The following is a 7,531-nucleotide window of genomic DNA, read 5'->3' as shown; positions in this document are numbered from 1 at the left end:
CTCGCACACAAGAGGGGTAAGGCAATTGTGATATAACATAAATTTTTGCAGGATCTACTTCAATGCCCTTATTGGAAATAATGTGGCCTAAAACTATACCTTGCTCAACCATAAAATGACATTTTTCAAAATTTAGAACAAGGTTAGTTTCAATGCATCCATTCAAAACCTTTTCCAGACTATCGAAACAGACATCAAAAGAGGATCCATATACAGGGAAATCATCCATAAACACCTCTATGCAATTTTCTAAAAATTCACTGAAAATATTGATCATGCACCGCTGGAAGGTACCAGAGGCATTGCATAGGCCGAAAGGCATCCTCCTATAGGCAAAAGTGCCGAAGGGGCAGGTGAATGTGGTTTTTTCCTGATCCTCAGGAGCAATAGTGATTTGCATATAACCAGAAAAACCATCAAGGAAACAGTAGTGAGATTTACTTGCCAGGCGTTCAAGCATCTGGTCAATGAATGGCAGGGGGAAATGGTCCTTTTTGGTAACCTGGTTCAGCCTCCTATAGTCGATGCAGACTCTCCAACTGTTCTGCACCCGAGTAGGAATCAACACTTCCTTCTTATTTTTGATCACGGCGAGGCCGGTTTTCTTCGGGACTACCTGGACGGAACTCACCTATTGGCTGTCGGAGATAGGATAAATGATTCCAGCTTGCAAAAGCTTGGTTATCTCTTTCTTCACTACATCAAGAATCACCGGGTTGAGTCTTCTTTGTGGTTGTCTTACTGGTTTAGCTCCATCCTCTAAATTTATTCGATGCATACATGTGGATTGGCTAATACCAGGAATGTCTGCCAGGGTCTAGTCTATAGCCTTCTTATGCTTCTTGAGAACAGATAACAACTTCTCCTCTTGCTCATCAGCAAGGGATGCATATATAATTACTGGAAAACTTTTGCTATCATCCAAGTAAGCGTATTTTAAATTTGATGGTGGAGGCTTCAGTTCTGGTGTGGCCGGCTGGATAATGGTAGAAGGAGATGGTTTCTCAGCCTGTATCTCATAAAGAAAGTCAGAGGTATGTGTACTTCCTGAAACATGGTTAGTTCTATCTGACTCTATTAAATCAATCTCAAGAGGTAAAACACCACCAGACATGCAATCAATATCAATTTCAGATTCACTCTCAGCATCAAATTCAGACCTATGATCAAGTACAATTTCATACTCAATGCATGAAGAGTGAGAGGCATGCAAATTAGAATAAAGATCCGTCATGTATTCATCAACAACATGGTCAATTATTTCAGCATGAAATACAGAAAGATCTTTAGATGGGTGTTTCATAGCATCCAGAATATTAAAATGAACAGTTATATCACCAAACTCCATAGATAGTGTGCCTGCATATACATCTATCTATCTTAGTTCTAGCAGTTTTCATAAAGGGTCTGCCTAAAATGGTGGGGACTAATCCTTGAGAAAATCCCTCCTCTATATTCAAAATATAAAAATCATTAGGGAAAATCAGTTCACCAACTCTAACTAAGACATCTTCTATGAAACCAGCAGGATTGGCAACACTTCTATTAGCTAAATGAACTACCACATCAGTTGACTGCAAGGGACCTAGAGATAGAGAATTAAAAATAGACAGAGGCATAACGCTAACAGAAGCTCCTAAATCTAGCATGGCATTGTCAAACTTACTATTCCCTATGATACAATGTATGCTGAATGTACCTGGATCTTTACATTTTTCAGGGATTTGGGGTACAGATTTACCAATCAATGCGGAGACATTTTTGCCCATGCTAATTCGTTCACTTCCTTTAAGCTTCCGCTTATTAGTGCACAACTCCTTTAAGAATTTAGCATATATTGGAATTTGCTTTATTGCATCCAGCAGAGGTATGTTTACCTCTACTTTTCTAAATGTTTCCAAGATCTCTTTCTCTGCCTCTTCCATTTTTTTGTTGGGAACTGCTCTTGGAGGGAATGGAAGATGGATATGCTACTTCTGCAAATCAGAATTACCAATGGAAGATTCACCTGCACAGAAATTGTTAGGTAACTTACTCTTTAAATTTTTGTCATCATCTTTTTCTGGAGTAGAGTGAAGTTGGGCAGGTTCATTTGCAGATGAGGAAGGTGCTACTGGTTGAGGTCCTTGACACTGCTTTCCCGACCTCAATGAAATGGCACTCACATTTTTGGGATTCTGGACAGATTGAGAAGGCAGCTTGTCAGAATTTTGGGATTGTTGTTGATTTAATTGTGTAGCCAATTGTCCCATCTGGTTAGTTAAGCTCTGAATGGAGGCTCTAGTCTCTTGTTGAAACTGCATGTTTTGCATAGTCATTTGCCTCACAAGCTCTTCGAGGGAAGGTTGCGGAGGAGCCTCAACTGTTTGCTGTTTTTGAGGCTGTTGTTGTTGTTGGATTGGTGGAGGAATGTATGGTCTGCTTGGGTCAACAGCATTTTGGAAGGAAGGAGCAGGCTGTTGTTGTTGTTGTTGAGGGCTAGACCATCTGAGATTAGGGTGATTCCTCCATCTGGGATTGTATCTGTTGCTGGAGAGATCATAATTGTTCTGTTGTGGTTGATTTTGCTGCTGAGGTTGAGGAGGTCTATTGTAAATGTTTGCAGCATAAGCTTCAGGCTGCTCAATTGCTTCAGGTTGTTGCATGGAAGGGCAAAGGTCTGTGTGGTGGTCGGCAGAGGAGCATAAACCACAGACTCTTGCGACAGGTACAAATTTCTGATTCAAGGCCAGTTGGGTTACCAAGTTAACCAAGACATCTAGTTTACCTTCAAGCTTCTTAGTTTCAGATGATGCTGATGAGTTTGTAGCTACCTCTTGCACTCCTCTAATGACTATAGCATCATTTCTGGCGCTAAACTGCTGGGAGTTGGAAGCCATCTTCTCAATTAAATTTCTGGCTTCAGCAGGGGTCATGTCTCCAAGGGCTCCACCACTGGCAGCATCTATCATACTTCTCTCCATGTTACTGAGTCCTTCATAAAAATATTGGAGAAGAAGCTGCTCCGAAATCTGATGGTGAGGGCAACTGGCACATAGTTTTTTAAATCTCTCCTAGTATTCATATAGGCTCTCTCCACTGAGTTGTCTAATACCTGAAATATCCTTTCTGATGGTCGTTGTCCTGGAAGCAGGGAAATTTTTTTCTAAGAATACTCTCTTGAGGTCATCCCAGCTCGTGATGGACCTTGGAGCAAGGTAATACAGCCAGTCCTTTGCCACTCCCTCTAAAGAATGAGGAAAAGCCTTCAGAAATATGTGATCCTCTTGGACATCTGGGGGTTTCATGGTGGAGCAGACAATATGAAATTCTTTCAGATGTTTGTGCGGGTCTTCACCTGCAAGGCCATGAAACTTTGGAAGCAAATGGATCAGTCCAGTTTTAAGAACATATGGGACATCCTCATCAGGGTATTGGATGCACAAGCTTTCGTAGGTGAAATCAGGTGCAGTCATTTCCCTTAGAGTCCTCTCACGGGGTGGAGGTTGTGCCATGTTCTCAGAATGTTCAAAATTATAATGCTCAAAATCAGGATGTTCAAAATCACCAATAACAGAATGCACAAACTCATCAGTAATGGAATGCTCAGGATGATCAAAAGGTACAAAATGATACCTAACTAATCTATGAAATGTCCTATCTATCTCAGGATCAAAGGGTTGTAAGTCAGATGGATTGCCTCTAGTCATACACTACATTCAGCATGCACAACTAGTTGCCTTCTCATTTAAATAAAAGTGTAGGTTTGAACTACAGCTACCCTCAAATGATATCCAAATGACTTGAAATTTTGTGAGAAACCTTATAAAATGATGAGAAGATAGCACATAAAATTTCAAACAAAAATTCAAAGTCTAACTATGAAAGCTAAAAATGGTAGGTTAAGAAAAATAAGAGAATAAAACTTGAAAACTAAAAAACTTTTGACATAATCACTTTTTTTGGATGATGGAGACCTCAGCCGGCCAATGGCCAGTTGCCATGGCGTAGGAAATTTTTTACTACCCCAAATGCATATATAATAATTGTGATTCTGATAACCGGAGTAAAAGTTATGGTCGTTTGAAGTTTTGACAAAAATAAAATTTGCTACTTTTTTCGAACTTTCAAATCTGACCAAACTAAAGGCTCTAGCTATTTTTCCCACAAAATATAGATTAAAAGAAGTTACCACAAAAAAATTCAGCCAAAAATAACAACTCTAGCTACTAAAACAAAAAATCCCAAATAATTCTGCATGGGTGGTCGCTAAAATCCGTCGCTTCATGATTTCCACTACTACTCTGTTTTGCCGCAAGCAAAAGTGGTCGCTAAATCTGTCGCAAAACACTATTCACAGCAAAACACCCAAAATTGAAATAGGGGAAGCGCTTAACAGAAAAACTAAAACAAAACACACACTAAACAAAATACCAAGACACTAAACAACACTAACACACACACACTAACACCACCAACAATTTAAACATAAAACACGAAAGAATTAAACACTAACACGACACTAGCTATTATGAACCTTTGTACACTATTCCCTGGCAACGACGCCAGATTTGACCAAGGCCGTACCCGAATCAAATAAACATTAAAATGCAGTAACTAGAAAGTGATCCTAGGTCGTTTCCCAATGAGCAATGATAAACCAAATGTTCATAATATACTTGTAGTAACAGTAACGATGGGGGGGGGGGGGGTTGTTTGTTTTGTGAAATAAAGAACAAGCGAACTAGAATGCAAAATTAATAGTATTAAAAACGGGCTGTTTCCTTTGATTCAGAAGCCACTCTCTTGTCCTAGGTTATGGAGAATTTGTCCCTAACATTTAATCACTTAATCCAACCCTATTTTAATTTACTAAGCGAAAACCAACTTAGGGCTGTCAATACGTGATTAGGCAACACATACACCAATTAACCCTTCGTCCATTAAGCATGAACGCAAGTTAGGCTCAGAGACAATTAATCAAACACAAAGCATGCACATATTAATATTAACGAATGTGGGTTAATTGGTGAAGGGAAAACTTCCAGGAAGCTACATTATAAACAAAACCTCGAAGAGAGTTAAGCTCCGTTCTCAGAAGGAAACAACACTAGAAAATTAGCCTTCCATAATTTCAACGAAAACGGAGAACATAAATCAAACTAGGAGCAAAAACGTAAATAAAGATAAGAGCATAAAATGTAAATGAAACTAAGAACAGAAAACGTAAATGAAACTAAAGGCAGAAGATGAAACAAGAACGAAATTGTAATTAGAAGTAGAAAATGGAAGATTGCATTACGTGAACAGTAGCATTAGAATAGAAAACGTAAAGCCATAAACCCTATGCTCTGAATAATAATCTAACATAATAGCCTTGCACAAATCCCAAGGCTGCTATTTAAAAGAGTCACTCAAAGTCACTGGGCCCTATTACATTATTCTAGCCCAAAACGAAATAAACATTGAACCACATAATAAAATTGCAATCTCCTAATTAGAAATTAACTAAGGTAAGCGCTGCTTTATTTGCCCTCTTCAAGTCCACAACCAAAATCCGGATTAAGCCCAATGTTTCATTAATTCCTGAAATTAGATTAAAAACATCAAATTAGCTAAATGAGCCCAAATAATAAAACTGCCTAATTAATTTGACAATTAAGACTAATCAGTAATTAAAATGGTGCAAAAAGGGTTTAAGAAATAGAAGAAAATGATGGCACATCAAAACCCCCCATACTTAGCCTTTTGCACTCCTGGGCAAAATGAAACAAAGAACAAAATCCAAGGATATCAAAGAGAGACAAACAAAAACATTCACATATTTCTCAATGAACATCAAGGAATGAAAGGAATGGGTAATGTCATATCCTAATTTCGTCCGGGGACTATTGTTTGATGGCATGCAACCTTTGGTTGACCGCTTCGAGGTACTTGGCACCCTTTGTTGCACAATACGTGAAGTTCCGAGACATGTCGAAAATCAAAAGGAAGCATTGTTACGCAATCCGTGAAATTTCGTAACATGCTGGAAATCAAAAGGAAGCATTGTTACGCAATTCGTGAGTTTCCATAACATTCAGAAAGCTAAAAAAGGAGTAATTACATGACCTGTAAGGTTCCATAACCTTACGGAAAGGAAACAAGTATCGTTATGAAATTCGTAAAGTTTCGTAACATTACGGAAAAGAATCACCAAAAAAGCATAAGGCAGAAGATGAAACAAGAACGAAATTGTAATTAGAAGTAGAAAATGGAAGATTGCATTACGTGAACAGTAGCATTAGAATAGAAAACGTAAAGCCATAAACCCTATGCTCTGAATAATAATCTAACATAATAGCCTTGCACAAATCCCAAGGCTGCTATTTAAAAGAGTCACTCAAAGTCACTGGGCCCTATTACATTATTCTGGCCTAAAACAAAATAAACACTGAACCACATAAAATAAAATTGCAATCTCCTAATTAGAAATTAACTAAGGTAAGCGCTGCTTTATTTGCCCTCTTCAAGTCCACAACCAAAATCTGGATTAAGCCCAATGTTTCATTAATTCCTGAAATTAGATTAAAAACATCAAATTAGCTAAATGAGACCAAATAATAAAACTGCCTAATTAATTTGACAATTAAGACTAATCAGTATTTAAAATGGTGCAAAAAGGGTTTATGAAATAGAAGAAAATGATGGCACATTAGTAACGCTTGGAGAAAGGTTGGCCAGGAAGCAAGGGCTCATCCTTCCGTATAGAAGGAAGAAATGGTCAGACGTTCATGCTCAGGCATCGAGTGGTATTCAAAGAATTGGTTGAACTTGAAGATCCAACCAAGAGGGTCAACACCATCAAAATGAGGGACTTCCAGTTTGATGCGATGAAATGAGGAAGGTGAAGCAACAGGTGGCTTGGCAGAAGAAGAAGATGGAGAATGACAAGGGGATTCTGACGTGAGCAGTTTTTGAATGAGTTCATCCAATTTGAGGGTCATAGCATTAAGGGATTCACCGAGGGTGATTTGATGGGAGGCTAATTTGGAAATGGCATCTTCCAATCGATCAGAACTGGTTTTGGATCGAGTGGATTCGTCCATGACTCAATGAGAGCACCAAATTTGTTAGGAGCAAGGAAAACAAGGAAACGACCCTGGACTTCGAGGGTCAGTAACCTTCAAAACAAGGTAATTTTTCATATGTTTGTCTTATTACATGAGTAGACTATATATAATGGTAGTTCCTACAACATAATTTGTAACCTTGTGTCAACAAGGATCTTAACAGAAAATGGAATTAGGGGAAATTGCAGACAAGGCTAAGCACTACAACACTACAGCACCAATGCCAGCTCAGCTACAATTTGTTAGACATAGTCCTTTGAGTAACTTGGGGTGGTGACCTTCCTTACGGGCTTGTGCCTTGGCTTAGGCTGTGCTTGAGGTTTGTTTCCGCTATCAGAATGTTCAAATTATGTTTAGTTATTTTTATAACTTAATAATCATTATTTGAACATATGTGATCCAACGTATGTTTCTCAAGAATGTGGTGCACTAATGTGGTA

At 38.5% G+C, this 7,531-nt stretch overlaps 1 non-coding gene across 1 annotated transcript; it reads left to right on the top strand.

Moving 5' to 3' along the window:
- Window positions 1-3,009: 3,009 nt before the first annotated feature.
- On the top strand, window positions 3,010-3,116 carry LOC113001776 (small nucleolar RNA R71). The gene has a single exon (XR_003267262.1). It is a non-coding gene; the product is annotated as a small nucleolar RNA R71 (small nucleolar RNA).
- The last annotated feature ends 4,415 nt before the right edge of the window (window positions 3,117-7,531 follow it).

The sequence above is a fragment of the Glycine max genome, chromosome 5 (assembly GCF_000004515.6).
Source record: "Glycine max cultivar Williams 82 chromosome 5, Glycine_max_v4.0, whole genome shotgun sequence".
Taxonomy (NCBI): domain Eukaryota; kingdom Viridiplantae; phylum Streptophyta; class Magnoliopsida; order Fabales; family Fabaceae; genus Glycine; species Glycine max.
Note: the sequence above shows the minus strand (reverse complement) of the source record. Positions and strands in the feature narration are given on the sequence as shown.